The 15,656-nt window shown below is 54.5% G+C and overlaps 1 non-coding gene across 1 annotated transcript; it reads right to left on the reverse strand.

The window, feature by feature from the left end:
- Positions 1–9,426: 9,426 nt before the first annotated feature.
- LOC128948631 (small nucleolar RNA SNORA74) lies at positions 9,427–9,630 on the reverse strand. The gene has a single exon (XR_008484126.1). It is a non-coding gene; the product is annotated as a small nucleolar RNA SNORA74 (small nucleolar RNA).
- Positions 9,631–15,656: the final 6,026 nt, after the last annotated feature.

Below are 15,656 nucleotides of genomic sequence, written 5' to 3' on the forward strand. Positions count from 1 at the left end.
TCAGACCTCTGCCCTGTGATGTCACAGAAATGGCCTATGATGTCATAGCTGCTCGACGACCCCACATAACCCACTCTGTGATGTCACAGCCCACTCTCTTACCTCATATTACCAGATGATCAGTTGTCTCACCCAGGTGAGCTGACACCTGGAGCTTGTTCTCCACAACCCCAGGCCTATGGAAACCACACAGTGCCCATTGTGTGAGAAGCGGACCTGGAAGTTTACCAGCCTCAGTGTCCTGCCAGCTCAGCCAGGCCCACTGGAACATCGGGGTCCACGACCACCAAGGACCACCAGAGAGACCCCCCAGGATGGAATAAAAGAGGGGTAAAAGGCAGGGGAAATATGTTAATGATTTTGGGGAAATTATTATCATAATTATGTTTAGTCCAGGACAATCAATGTATATGTGTGCAAAATACAGAAAATAAACAGAAACTTTCCTGTGCTCAGCATGCAGGGCTTTGGGAGGAACTATCCTCCGTGCATCCAGCTGAATAAAGAATGTTGCTTCTAAGTGCTACACTGGGGTTAAAGAGTTTCCTGTTTTACAAAATTTTTGTAAACACTCCCACTGCCAAGAAAAGCTCTGTCTCCTGCTGTTCACAAACAGACAAGGGCGTGTGGCAGATGTGGGGCTCGGAGGCTGCCTGGGACACAGTGACCATGAAATAATCAAGATTTCAATGCTCTGTGAAAGAAGGAGGGGCAGCTACAAAACTTCCACACTGGAATTAGGAAGGGCAGACTTTGGCCTGTTTAGGATGCAGATTTGGGGAGTACCAAATAAGTACTGATTTTTTTTAAAGAGAAACAGCCCTTAGAAACAAAGGGGACTGGGACAGATGGACGCATGTCAAGAAAGTAATCTTAACCAGGAAGGAGCTGCCTGTCCCAGTGTGGCAGAAGATGAGCTGGTTAGGAGAATGACTAGCCTGGCTGCCCATGGAGCTTTTATGGGAACTCAAGGGAAAAAAGAGGATGCAACTTTGGACAGAAGGTCAGGAAACTTGGGAAATGTTTAAGGATGGTTTTTGGTCATGCAGAAAGAAAAGCTGAGAGGCGAAAGCTCAGTTAGAGCTTAACATGGCCACTTCTGTAAAAAAAATAATAAAAAAAGTTTCTATAAATAAATTAATAGCAAAACATGGGATAAAGAGAAGCTCTACTCTTTCTTTGGATGCAGTGGAGAATAGAGTAACTAAAGAAAAAGAAAAGGCTAAGCTACTTAACACGCTGTTAATCTCAATTTTCAACATTCGGACAGGTTGCCCTCAGGACAAGTGTTCTCCTGAGCTGGCAGATGGGCACAGGGAGGAGAACAGCCCCAGAAAACCAGGAGGAAGCGGTTGGTGACCTGCTGAGCCACTCAGATGCCCAGAGGTGTGTGGGATCAGATGGGATCCATCCTAGGGGAATGAGGGAGCTGTGGATGAGCTCCCCAAGCTGCTCTCCATCATTTACCATCAGTCCTGGCTCAGCAGGGAGGTCCCAGAGGACTGGAGGTGCCAATGTGAGCCCATCGCCAAGAAGGGCTGGAAGGAGGAGCTGGGGAACTCCAGGCCTGTCAGTCTGACCTGGGTGCCCAGCAAGGTTATGGAACAGATCACCTTGAGTGCCATCCCAGGGCACCCACAGGATGGCTGAGGGATCAGAGCCAGCCAGCAGTGATTTCAATATCTGCATTGATGATTTGGATGAGGAGATTTAGTCCACCATCATCAAATTTGCAGAGGACAACAAGTTGTTTGGGAATGTTGATCTGCTGGAGGGTAGGAGGGCTCTGCAGAGGGCCCTGGACAGGCTGGATTCAGGGCCCAAATCCAACAAGGTGAGGTTAAACAAGTCCAAGTGCAGGGTCCTGCACTTTGGCCACAACAACCCCAGCAGGCTGGGGACAGAGTGGCTGGACAGCAGCCAGGCAGAAAGGGACCTGTAAGGACTGATGGACAGCAGGCTGGACATGAGCCAGCAGTGTGCCCAGGTGGGCAAGAAGGCCAATGGCTCCTGGCCTGGATCAGGAATGGGGTGGCCAGCAGGAGCAGGGGAGACATTCTTCCCTGTGCTCAGAACTGCTTGGGCAGCACCTTGAGCACTGTGTCCAGTTCTGGGCCCCCCAATTTAGGAAGGACATGGAGGGGCTGGAGCGTGTCCAGAGAAGGGCAACAAGGCTGGGGAGGGATCTGGAACACAAGTCCTGTGAGGAGTGGCTGAGGGAGCTGGGGTTGTTTATCGTGGAGAAGAGGAGGCTCAGGGGAGACCAGGCAGTGCCAGGGCACAGGTTGGATTGATGATCTCCATGGCCTGCTCCAACCTTGGTGATTCTGGGATTCTCTGACAGAACCCTTGAAGCAGTCACAGGATGAGCCCTGGGCCTCCTCTTCAGAAGCTCCAGCAGCCCAGGTCCCTCAGCTTCTCCTGCCAGCCCCAAAGCCCATCCTGTCAGTCCTGCAGAGCCCCTGCAGCTCCTCCACATTGCCCAGAACAGGGAGCCCCAAAGCCAGACACAGCAGCCCAGATGTGCCCCCCTGGCCTGGGGTGCCTCTGCAAGGGAGCAGCACCAGGCACTGCAGGAGCCTGCAGACAATTCCTGCAGCAGTTGTAGGATGATCCTGCTCCCCAAGGGACGTTCCCATGGCGCCAAGTCAGGAACTGCAATGGGGAGTGGGGCCAGATAGGAAAGGGCAAACAGGGATGGGCTGTTTGCAGGGGAGGAACAGGGTTGGGCAACAGGAAGAAATTTGTAGCAAGAAGAGTAATAAAGAAAGCAAAGGTGAAGTCAAGGAAATGCCCAGGGCAGTTTGGGGGTGGGTGCCAGGCAGCCCTGGCTCTGCGCAACAATGTCTGCAGTGGGACAGGAAACTCCCAGCTGATGGGAACAAACTTTCTGGCTGACTGCAGAGGCCAGGACAAAGCTGAGTGGTTTCCCTGGTGTCCCCCAGCCCTTGCTGGCCCCAGGGGCTGATGGCATTTGTGCTCCCTCAGGTTCATGTCCCCACAGCAACAGCATGGGGGTGCTCCCCCTGCTCTGTGCAATGCAAACAGGGGCTGCTGAGCCAGTGCTGCCATGTCTGTGCCTGCAAGGATGGGGCACCTGTGTGAGCTGGGGGAGAGGCCAGGGCTGCAGATGGGAGATGTTGTTGGCAGCTCCATGAGGATGCTCTGGGATGCTGTCCTGGGCTGTGCAGCGCACGGGGGATGAATCAGCCCCTGCTCTGCTGCTCCTTCCTGTCTCCCCCAGGGCCCTTGCAGAGCCCCAGCCATGCTGTTTGCCCCCAGCCTGCCCACGGCCAGCCTGGGGCTGCTCACGGGGCTTTTCGTGCTGAGCATTGGCCTGGGCGTGTTCTTGAGAGAGCCTGGGCAAGGAGCCTGGAGCCCCCAGGCCCTGGCCTGAGGCGTCAGCGCTGCCCCAGCTGTGCCCATGGCCTGTCCCTGCTGCAGCCTCGGCACTGCCATCCCCAGGGCTGTGCCTGGCCCCGAGAGCACTCAGGCCCTGCAGCAACACCAGGGCCACCAGGGCAGCGGGGCAGGGCCATGGCAGCAGCACTGGCAACACCAAGTGCTGCTGCTGCTGGGCACAGCTGCTGGGCCAGCGCTGATCTGCCCCCAGCTCTGCACACAGACATTGCTGCTGCAGCTCCAGAGAAGAGAACAGAAGGGGCATCTCTGGTGAAAACAATGAGTGGAGATCGTTTAGTTCCTTCAAAGCCACCAAGAGACCAGCTCCTCATTGACGCAGTCTGGGGCCACGGTTAAAGTGGAGGGAAACAAAAGGAAAAATGGCACAAGGAATGACAGTCCTTTGTGGACAATAGAAAAAAAAAACAAAACAAAGGAAAAAACACCCACAACCAAACCAACAACAAGTATCAAAGATGATTTTTACTATAAGTCTTTTTATTTAAGAAATCAGAAATTGGCCAGCAGTTTATTGTTTCTGAAAAGCATCCAGTCATCAGTCTCCACACTGCAGCCTTGAGCTCCTGGTTCCTCAGGCTGTAGATAATGGGATTAAGGGCTGGAGACACCACCGAATACAGAACTGACACTGACAGATCCAGGGATGGGGAAGAGATGGAGGGGGGCTTCAGGTGGGCAAATGCTGTAGTGCTGAGGAACATGGAGACCACAACCAGGTGAGGGAGGCAGGTGGAAAAGGCTTTGTGCCGTCCCTGCTCAGAGGGGATCCTCAGCACGGCCCTGAAGATCTGCACATAGGAGAAAGCAACGAACACAAAGCAGCCAAATGTTAAACAGACACTGACAGCAAGAAGCCCAAGTTCCCTGAGGCAGGATTTGGAGCAGGAGAGTTTGAGGATCTGGGGAACTTCACAGAAGAACTGGCCCAGGGCATTGCCATGGCACAGGGGCAATGAAAATGTATTGGCTGTGTGCAGCAGTGCATTGAGAAAGGCACTGGCCCAGGCAGCTGCTGCCATGTGGGCACAAGCTCTGCTGCCCAGGAGGGTCCCGTAGTGCCGGGGTTTGCAGATGGACACGTGGACACGTAGCGGTCGTAGCACGTGACAGTCAGGAGGAAATACACTGCTGAGAGGAAAAACAAAAAGAAAAACACCTGTGCAGCACATCCTGCATAGGAGATGTCCCTGGTGTCCCAGAGGGAATTGTGCATGGCTTTGGGGACAATGGTGCAGATGGAGCCCAGGTCAGTGAGGGCCAGGTTGAGCAGGAAGAAGAACATGGGCATGTGCAGGTGGTGGCCGCAGGCTATGGCACTGATGATGAGGCCGTTGCCCAGGAAGGCAGCCAGGGAGATGCCCAGCAAGAGGCAGAAGTGCAGGAGCTGCAGCTGCCGCGTGTCTGCCAATGCCAGCAGGAGGAAGTGCCTGATGGAGCTGCTGTTGGACATTCCTTCACTCTGGGCATGGTGCACTGTTGAAAAAGACATTGACAAGCTTGAACAGATTTCCTTTTTGATTTCAGACTTGTGCTCCTTCTGAGTTACTGCTTTACTTTCAGCATTGCACTCAGCCTAATACTGGGGAGACCTGAGGGAAAACAGGGCTCCCTGTGCCGCAGGGCAGTCAGACCTGCTGGAACCACACAAGTGCCCTTTGTTCATTTAACCTCTCTCTATTTAACCATGATCATGCTTTAATATTTTTTGAAAAATGAAGTAGACTTTTTGAATTCTCCAGTTGAATTTTTTTTTCCAAACCCTTCTCTCTTTCCCTATGCACATGAACAGGAAAGGATACCAAGGGCTGGTCTGGCTCTCTGCTGCCTGGAGTTGTGCCTACTGGGAGCTGTTTCTCTCTATCCAAGCCTTGTCCCTGCCTGTGCTGCCAGAGCCCAGCCCAGCCCTGGGGTCCCAGCTCTGTCCTGCAGACACCTCCCAGCATAGGGCACTGCCCGGGGCATCTCCCTGGCAGCAGGGCCTTAAGGGCAGGCCAGACAAACAGAGATGCTGCAAGCCAAGGTGCTGCTGCTGCTGTCTGTAGGGAGAGGAGGCTGAGGAGGCACTTTCTGAGGGAGATCTGAGGCACATCTGCTGATGCCCAGGCTGACAGTGCAGGAGTCTCAGTGACACAGCCAAAGCTGACAGCCCCTTTCCTTTCCCTTGAGGAGAAAGCTGAGAGCAGCCCTGGCCATGCAGCACCATCTCCACAGCAGGAGCAATCTGCCCTGATGGGGGTGGCTCCTTCCACCTCCAATTTCTCCCCTGCAGCGTCCATGGGGAGCTGCCAGGCAGGCTGAGAGCTGTCCCTGGCAGGTGGCACATGCCCTGGGCTGGCCAAGAGCCCTGAGGGCTGCAGGAGCTGCTCTGCAGGACAGCCCTGGGCGGCCCTGGCTGCAGCCGCAGCTTCACCCCCTGCAGCCGTCCCTGACAGCAGGAGCCGTCCTGCCTTGTCCCTCTGACAGTGCCCAGGGCAGCCCCGCTCTGCAGCACATCCTCCTCCTGCTCCTGTGCCACAGAGAAACTGGGAGAATCCTCCTGACACACCCCCCAGGCGGTGGGGTGTGCTGGCTTCAGGAGATCCCTCCAAGAGCACAAGGGACATTGCCCTGCACCCACAGACTCACCATGCACAGGGCTGTGAAGAGCTTTCCCCAAGTGAAGTCTCACCTCAATGTCTTCCCAATCCTGATTGCCTTCAGCCTGTCTCTGCCTGGCTCCTGTCCCCTCAGTGCCTGCAGGCAGAGCCCTCAGCCCTGCTGGGCTGGGAGAGGAGCTGGTCCTGGGAAGAGCTGTTCCTTTAAAGCTCAGCAGCACAGACTCAGCACAAGGACTTAAATGAGACTCTTGGGGATTTGGTGTTATTTACATCAAACTGAGTCCCTGAGAGAGTGTTCAAAAAACTTCTCAAGAACTCAAAACTAAATTGAAACTCCAAAGTTTTCCAAGTTTTAATGGGTACCACTGAGAGACACAAATGAGAAATTTTCCCCTGGTTCCAGTTAGAGCAGAACACTGGAGGCAGTGATGGCAGCTGGGGACAAACAAGGCAAAGGTGTCTCTGGTGCTGAGCAAAGCTGGATGTGTTTGAGGAATGCAAAGAGCCCAGGCCTGAGCCCCAGCCCCTGGCCAAGCAGATCCTGTCCCTCCCTCCTTGCTCAGGGCTCTTCCCAGGATGGGCACTGGCATGTGGGGATGTGCAATGCCAAGGGCAGGAGCATGGGGCGGCCCCTGCCAGGCTGCTGAGCAGGGACAAGGAGGCAATGAGGCCCCAGGCCTGCAAGGGTCACTTGTCTCCTGCTCCTGCCTCAGGCCCAGGGCCAGCAGCCATGGCCAAAGTGCTGCCCAAGTTGGCTCTGTCAGGGCTGTGTTGCAGCTGCTGCCCATCCCTGTGCCCTGTGCAGCCCAGGCTGTCCCACGGTGTCCCTGCCCTGCGCCTCTGTCCCTGCAGGCTGTCGGCATCCCCGGCTGCCCCACCTGGCTGGCCCCTTCCTTTGCTGACAGCTCTGCCTCCTGCCTGCCCCTACCTGCCCACACAGATCCTGGGGCTGCTCCAGACTCCTTCTGGGAGATGTGTTGTGCCACAGTCTTGCCCTGGGAGGGAAATTAATCTCTCCTGGTTTCCATTCTGGGTCTTCACAGCTGCACTTGGTGACATTATTTCTATCTCAGGTTCATTTCCACTATGAAGAAGAGGTCCAATACATTTGAATCCACCTTTGTCATCCTCACTGTTGTCATCCTCACAAGAACAAGGCTGTTCTTGTTCTGTCCTCAGTCTCCACTGAACCCAGGACTTCCAGTTCCCATACAGTGATCATGTTCCTGGGGCCTCCAAATCCCATCCTGGGAGATCTCTGGGCCTTCTCAAAGGTGCTCAGCCCTGGAGATGTGATTTAAGTCCAGGAATGGCTGGGTACATTTTTGCCCAAGATTGTATTGGGGGATATAATACAGAATAATACACTGTATCTTTTAAGTGACTGAGGGCAGATTTAGATTTTCTGTAAGGATTAAATATTTTTGGATGATGGTGGCAGGACACTGGCATAGGCTGCCCTCAGAATTGAAACCCCATCCCTGGATGTGTTTAAGGTCAGGGACTTTGTACAACCTGAACGAGTGAAGGTGTTCCTGGGTAATGGGAGTTTTACCAGAGACTCTTTTCAGTCTCTTCTAACTCAAACCATTTTACATTTCTTTGGTTCTTATATCCCAACTGCTTCTCCACAGGGCTGCAAATACCTATGCACACCCTGCCAGCATTTTAATGTGGCCTAATTCCCAACACTTTCATAAAAAGGAGAGAATTGCCATATTAGGGACATGAATTGCCATGTTTATGGAGGAATCATTAAAAGCCCCAAAAGTAAAGAAAGTGAAAGGAACGACCAAAATCTCAGTGTGAAAGATTCACCAAGTGGGATATTGGCAGAGACTCTGATGGTGACCTCTCAGCTGAGGATGGGGGTTTCTGCCTTGGGGTCTGAGTATCAGGATGGAATGTCGCTCCCAGGAGGAGTCCCTGTGCATTTTCCTCCCCCATGGCTCTGCCCTTCCTGATCCAGCAGCTGTGGGGCAGCAGAGCGGGGGCAGTGCAGGGACAGGCCTGGTTCTGACAGGGCTGTTGTGGTTTAGGAATGGTGCTCCCAATTTACTACACCTACTACCAAGACCACGTGTCGCCCCAGATTTATATTCCCACCATTGCCCTCCCACACCACAGGGGCTTTGCCTGGCCTGGCCCTGATTGATCTCAGCCCATGTTTCACAGTCAGGGATAACCTGGAGATGGTGTCCAGGGTTCACCCTTGTGTGGCCAGTCCAGACCCCCCTGAGGCACTTTAATCCTGGCCGCCCCATCCTGCTGTCTGTTGTTGTGACGCTCTTCAGTGCCCAACTCTTGGGCACGTGAGCATCCACAGGAGGGAGTTTCACAGCCAACTTCTCCCCCAGACAGAGATGTCTTGCCCCAGTCCAGCAGCCCAGCTGGGTTTCCCTCTGTGCTCCCAACTGTCCTTTTTCCATGGTTCCAGCCACCCCAGAGAGCATTTCCCACCATCCCCAAGTCAGTGCAGAGGTGCAGCGCTGGCCATTTCTCTCGCTCAGAGCTCCAGGGATGGTCCCAGTGCTGCAGTGACTGCAGGAAAGGGGACCCCACAATGGGACATTTCTTGGTCAGATACAGACAGGAAGAGTGACAAACTGTCTGTGACTCGGGTTTTGGCCTCGCAGCCCCCACCGTGGTTTGCAGGGAGCTGCAGTGTGGCTCGGCCCTGGCTGTGCCAGGCAGTGCTGGCCTGGGAGAAGGTGTAGGTGCCAGCCGGCCCAGGGAGCTGCAGCGTGTGGGGAACAAATCCCTCCTGGCCTCCTGCCCCAGGGTGGCACTGCAGGGCCTCATGGAGCCAAGGGGCCATTGTAGCTCTTCAGGGCCCCATGGAATTAAGGGGACTCTTTGGACATTGTGGGGCCTTGTGGGACTGAGGCCATCGTGACACTTTAGAACCAAGGGGCCACTGTGAAACTACAGGGCCTTGTGGAACTGACACTGAAATCACCCAAAAAGAAACTTTCTAACACAGTTTGAGTATCAAAAAGCATTCATTTTTATTGCAGCACTGATCACTTGGAGGATCCTTCCTCCATTCGAGTACCCCAAACATCATGCGAACAGAGGTTTTATGACACACACAAGTTCCATATTTATGAGCTATAGAGGTTTTATGACACACACAAGTTCCATATTTATGAGCTATTCCTCTGTGATGCTCTACATCTGGCCTGTAGGCCACACAGTATAAATAATTCCAACTTCCTAAGTGATGTATTATATAATTACCTTGCTTATGTAATTCGACCAGTAAGAGCAGGCCGAGGCCATTGGAGACTCAGGCTGCTATTGGCTGGTTAGCTGAGTAGTAACTGGCTCAGCCAATGAGGATTACCTTCATGGGCCTTCTTATCTATATAAGGAAGTTAGATCTCAATAAAGCTGCCTGTTGCTGCATGAACACGTACAGTCTAGTCACCTGTCTCCACAGGCAGGAGTTACTCCACTCTCAGGCATGCAGAGTGCTGCCAAAACCTGGCACCACTGAGCACCAGGACGGCCTCGCTGGTGCCAGGAAAGCTCAGCAGCACCTTTCTCCCCCAGCAGCATAACACTGGCACAGGCACTGAGCAGCCACGGGCAGCTGACTACTGCTGGGAGACAAAAACCCCAAAACTGGGGGGTTTACAGGGCAGAAAAAACGTGGAGGCACTTTTCTGATGATGCCTACTCTCATCAAGGCTTCATCCAGCAAGAGGAATAGATAAGCTAAACTTATTTCTGGATAAACCACGTTATTTCCACCCTGAGGACCTGAGGCTAGCACAGGAGCCAGCAGAGGCCTTTTAGACAGCAAAACATTTTTGCCCATTTTCCCAGGCTGGCTCACGGTCACACCTCACCCATGTGGCTCCAGAGCTCTTGCTGTGTCCCACGGGCAGGTTATCCCTTCACATCTGCTCTCGCAGGTTCCAGTGCCCTCCCGGAGCGCCTCCCCGGCTGTCCCAGCACAGCTCAGCACAGCTCAGCTCGGGGTTCCACACGCGACGGGGCTGGGGCACCTCAGAGCTGCTCCTTCGGGCGGGTCACCGCCATCGGTCATCGGCTGAAGGCCTAAAGAGAGGACAGCAGAAACATCACAAATAAGCCATTAGTTCCATCTGTATTCACAAAGCTCAACAGCAGCGGCCTGGCTTGTGGCAGAGGACAAAAGCCAGCACACCGAGCGAAAGGCTGAGGAATTAATGCTGAACCGCACAGCCAAGCAACATCCGCAGTCCCCCAGCCGAACAGCTAAATAGGAGACAGTGAGTATTTCAGGTGGCGCCTTCCTGCCCTGGAGCCCCGGTCTCCAGCCCCGCTGCCGCCGCCACCCGTGCCCTGTACCCCCCCGCCCCTCACCTCATGGCGGCGGTGGCCCCTCATGGCGGGGGAGCTCGGCCCGCCAGAGCCGCTCCTTGCCCTCATGGCTGCGAGCTGAACGAGCCTGGCCCGCCAGAGCTGCTCCTTGCCCTCATGGCGGCGAGCTGAAGGAGCCCAGCCCGCCAGAGCTGCTCCTTGCCCTCATGGCGAGGGAGCTCGGCCCTCCAGAGCTGCTCCTTGCCCTCATGGCGGCGAGCTGAAGGAGCCTGGCCCGCCAGAGCTGCTCCTTGCCCTCACGGCGGCGAGCTGAACGAGCCTGGCCCGCCAGAGCTGCTCCTTGCCCTCATGGCGGCGAGCTGAAGGAGCCCAGCCCCCCAGAACTGCTTCATCTCCACACGGCGGTGGGGGCAGAAAAGGAGCGGGCCTGGCCACGCTGCCGAGGTGATTCCACAGACACCGCCCCGCTCGCTTCGGCCGCTCCCCCCAGGGTGGGGAAAAACCCTCGGTAATCAGTCACAGGGAGGGACTTTGAGATCGTCTCGTCCCACTCCCTGCCATGGGCAGGTACACGTTCCACTGTCCCAGGTTGCTCCAGTCCCTGTCCGACCTGGCCTTGGACACTTCCAGCATCCCTGACAGAGCCGGAGCAGGAACACGATCTGTGGAGCTGGGAGAACTGAACTCAAGCAGCGGCTCATGGGAAGCAGAGGGCTGGTGAGCTGCCTCTGCTTGCCCCTGATGTATCCCACTTCGGGCACAGGAGGTAGAAGTGTCAGCTCAGAAACAGCTGCCAGCAACAAAAATCCAGCCCTGAAATAAGCAGAGAAAAAGCTGTGGTGCTGCCAAGTGCCTTGCTGGGAGAAGCACAATTCCACACTTTCCCTGACCTCCACTGGATGCTGTAACATCAGCCCAGTGCTCTGTGTATCCATGTCTGGGCACAGCAGTGTAACTGTAACTCCCTCGCTGGGGATCCATTCAAAGGAAGTTTTTCTCTGGGCTTTGTGCTCCATTGCGACACTTGAAGGCCTTTCCAGAAAGCCTGGCATCCCTCCCCCATGCTCCTCATGTGCTTATGCTCTCAGAGCTCAGCAGTGAACTCAGCTGGAGCTGCGCCTTGCCTCAGGCAATCATCCACTCCAGCTCTGTCTTCTTCAAATGTTTCATGGTCTATTTTCAGCCCAAGCAGGCAGCTATTCTTCCTGGATGTGGGGTGCTCCTCTCCAGCTCAGCCTGATCCTGCCTTGTCCTGGGAAGCTCTGGGCTCGTTGTGCCCAGGACACTGCTGTGTGCAGGGACAGAGGCTGGTGCTGAGCAGAGGGAGCTCGGTGCTTCCCCTGTCACTGATGAACCTGGTGAGGAACAGGTTTCCCAGCTATGCCCAGTGCAGCACAGCAAAACCTGTCTGGGGGAGAGACAGGTAAGAGCAGACACAGAACACTTCATGCTCTTGTTCCTGGGGGTCTCGCTGCCCATGGCCAAGGGCACGTGCCCACACAGGCATGGATGATGACTCTGCCAAGACCCTAAGCCACAGCTTCAGTTTAGAACTGTTTAATTCATTAGCCCAGCATGGGGCCCAAATTAATATGCTTTGTCTCTTTAATAAGACATTTTCAGCAGGATTGGGGAGATACTTCAAAAGCTTCCTGAATGCCAAATACCAGAACTCAGCAACTCTCAGTGCCAGGACCAGTCTCTCACTTCCCAGCACAGATTCCCTCTGTGTGCACAGCTTTTTCTCTGCTTGCTGGCCTTGGAGGGGGGCTCAAACAAAGGCCTGCACATCATTTGTGAACTTTGGGTGAAAAGCATCAAACCAGATGAAACACAGCAGAGCATCTCTGCCATGGGGGTGAAGCCCTTTTCTATCACAGGAATGTGCTCTCTGCATTAGCTGCAGCCAGTCCCTGTTGTTCATCTTGGCTTGCTGACCAATAAACAGAGCCTCCTTTTCTCCTGCAAGTGTCGTGGCAAGGCCTGAAAGGACTGAGATGCTTTGTTCCAAGCCAGATTAGAGATATGAGTTACTACAAAACAAAAGCCCAGCAAGCCTCCTGGAGAGTTCCTCTAGTCTAGACACAGCCTCCCCTGAGCTCCCTGCATCCCAGCACAGCCCTGCAGCTTGTGTTCAAAGCAACTCAACTGGCTCCAGAAGCCTGGGTAACCTCTGTCGAGTGAATATTCAGTTGCAGCATAAAGGAGGAATCACATTTGAGTGATTTTGCTCCCATAAATTAGCAGGATGGGTTAAACCAGGACATGAGCACTGTCTGCTGGCACAGTGCATCCACTCAAGAGATCTGCACTGGCATGGAGCTGTAGTGCTTCAAAAGACGTGTGCTCCAAGCCTGGGGTGGGACATCCCCCATGTAGCTGATGTCTGCAGCTCCTTTACTGTCACCTCAGCCCTGAACACACCCGTGCCCAGGGCTCACTGCCTGCCCCCCGTCACTGCTCAGCTCTGGCACTGCAGGGCTGGTACTGTGATCCTTCTGTACCAATAAGATTTTGGCTCAACACCATTTGGCCACACTGTCAGTCACTGGAGAAAAAGACAGAGTAGTACCGTGGGAAGAGGAAGAAAATTCAGTAAACCTATGGAAGAAAAGATCTGTGGATGTACATCATCATTTACCATGGTGGTCACCTCCAGCCCCACAGCCAAGCACGTTCAGGCTTTGGTGAGAAGAACTTTTATCCCCCTGGTGTCTGTCATGGCTGGGGCCTGTGATGATGACACCTCATGGGTGTTGGTGCTTGCACTGCCCTGTGAGTGACACCAGCCTTGCTTGGCTCCCACACAGCAGAAGGCAGGGCAGCCATGGCCTCGATGGTGCCTTTTCCTCTTTGAGGTGCTGCACCCAGGTCAGGGATACCCCACACATGAGCACAGACTGGGAGAAGAGCTCATTGACCAGCAAAGAAGGACTTGGAGGATATAATGGATGAAAAGCTGGACATGAGCCAACAGTGGCAGCCCAGAAACTCCCCTGTGCTGGGCTGCACCCACATAGGAGTGGGCAGCAGGTGAGGGGGGGATGGTCCCCCTCTATTCTGCCCTTGTGAGATACCCCTGCAGAGCTGCTCCAGCACCAGAAGGACCTGGAGCTGTTGGAGCAAGTCCAGAGAGGCCATGGAGATGCTCCCAGGATTGGAGCCCCTCTGCCATGGAGCCAGGCTGGAAGAGCTGGGGGTGCTCACCTGGACAAAAGAAGGCTCCAGGGAGAGTTCAGAGCCCCTTCCAGGGCCTAAAGGGGCTCCAGGAGAGCTGGAGAGGGACTGGGGACAAGGGATGGAGGGACAGGACACAGGGAATGGCTCCCACTGCCAGAGGGCACGGATGGATGGGATATTGGGAATCAGGAATTGTTCCCTGTGAGGGTGGGCAGGCCCTGGCAGGGTGCCCAGAGCAGCTGTGGCTGCCCCTGGATCCCTGGCAGTGCCCATGGCCAGCCTGGACACTGGGGCTGGGAGCAGCCTGGGACAATGGGAGGTGTCCCTGCCATGGCAGGGGGAGGAATAAAATTATTTTTATGGTCTCTTCTGACCCAACCCATTCTGTAATTCCATCATCTCCTCTGCCTCCACAGAGGGGCCATTTCCACTTCCCCACTGCCATCACAAGATGGCATTCCAGACCTAAAAGCTGAGCTGGCTCAGCTGATACTTGGAGATCTTTTCCAGGCCCTGGGGTGTCCAACCCCAGAAGAAGCTGTGGATTTAACCCTGCCTGCTGAGCTCTTCTGCCAGGTCTCAGCCCTGACACTGCCTTTTAATCACATCCTTTAACGCCAGGGCTGTGCTTTAATCAGCTGCACTGAAACACTGCTGCCGTTACTGTGTAACCTCTGAGCCATCTAATTGCACTGAGTTATTCCAGTTACAGCTTTGACAGTGAATGTCATGCAGAGCACTTTAACCTTGACCTGCAATACCTCGGGCTCTTGCAGGGCCTCCTCTGCCTCCGAGGACACGCTGCTAATGAGACCGAGCCAGGATGTAGTTTAAGACATGGACAAAGGGAGCCAAGGGCAAATCATGAGCAAAATGAATCTGACTCATTTTGTTACAAAGCAGTGTTGAAGGTAGAGCTGCCTTTTCTTTGCCTGAGAATGATTTGGGAGAGTAGTGAGAATATTTTGTTTCAATAATTTATAACTTCAAAATAATAACAAAAAAAAAGAGAGAGAAAAATCATTCTTCTTAGATATGTTTTTTAAAAAGAAAGCTTATTTTGAGTTAGGTGCATAAAGCACTGGTGCAGTGTGTTATCCCCTGTGTCTGCTCCCACGTGTGAGTGGGTGCTCCGGGCTTTACCCACCAGTTGCTCCCTGCAGGAAGAACCCATGATCCAACCATCTCCTTCCCTGGCCAAGGGCCTGCAGCCTCCCACCGGGGCTTGGTGCCATGTCCTGGGTGCCAGCTCTGCCAGCACAGCTCCCCGGGGGTGGCAGTGGGGCAGGATCTGCTGCTCAGGTGCCTGGGAGGCTGGGGCTGGCTGTGTCCCTCTGGGCAGCTCAGGAAAGGCTGCTCCGGCTGCTCCTTGCAGGGAGCTGGAGCAGCAACCTCACTTGATCGGGGGAAAGAGCAGTCAGGAAAGGTTACATAACCCCGATCAGGCTGCCAGAGGGGTGGTGCAGCAGCAGCAAGGGCAGTGCCCCTCTGGATGTGGCTGGGCAGGAGTGTGCCCTGCCTGTGGGACCCTGCCTGTGGGACCCTGCAGCCCCTCTGTCCATTCACTCTTGCCTGGGTCTCCTGGCCCTGTCAGAGCTTGCTGGTTTTGTTGTTCAAAATGCCCTCGGGCAGCTCGAGGAGCCCGTGCAGTTCCCTCTGTTCTGGGCTGAAACTGCTGCACAGCAATTCCTTTTACCATTTCATCTCTGGCAGAGCCCTTGAGCTTTGCTCCCTTCCTCTTCCACCCTGCTCTCCTCCTTCTGAGCTTCTCCTTGGCCCAGTCTCCTTCCCTGGTGTCCCCTTCTGCTCCCAGCTCCTATTTAACCCCCATCTTTTCTGTCCTCTCCTTCAGTGCTCCTAGCCAGAGGACAGATCACAAACCACAAGCTCTGCTATTCATCTACCAGATCCCAAGCCACTGTCTCAGTGTGATAAAGGTGATCTGCTAATTGTGTGGAGAGGATCCCCCAGGATGCAAACCCCTGCTGGGATCTGTGGCAATTCCATGGCATCAGCCACAGGGTCAAACGTACAAGGGGGGGTTGCAGCTGCCTTGCCCGAGTGTGGGCACCACAATCAGCCTGCCTCAGGAACTGAGACCTGCACAAGGCCCACCAAACACACCTGTGTCCTTCCAGTGCCCCA

This window comes from Melozone crissalis, unplaced genomic scaffold, assembly GCF_028551555.1.
Source record: "Melozone crissalis strain CALT ecotype California unplaced genomic scaffold, PUWL_Pcris_2 ptg000139l_1, whole genome shotgun sequence".
Taxonomy (NCBI): domain Eukaryota; kingdom Metazoa; phylum Chordata; class Aves; order Passeriformes; family Passerellidae; genus Melozone; species Melozone crissalis.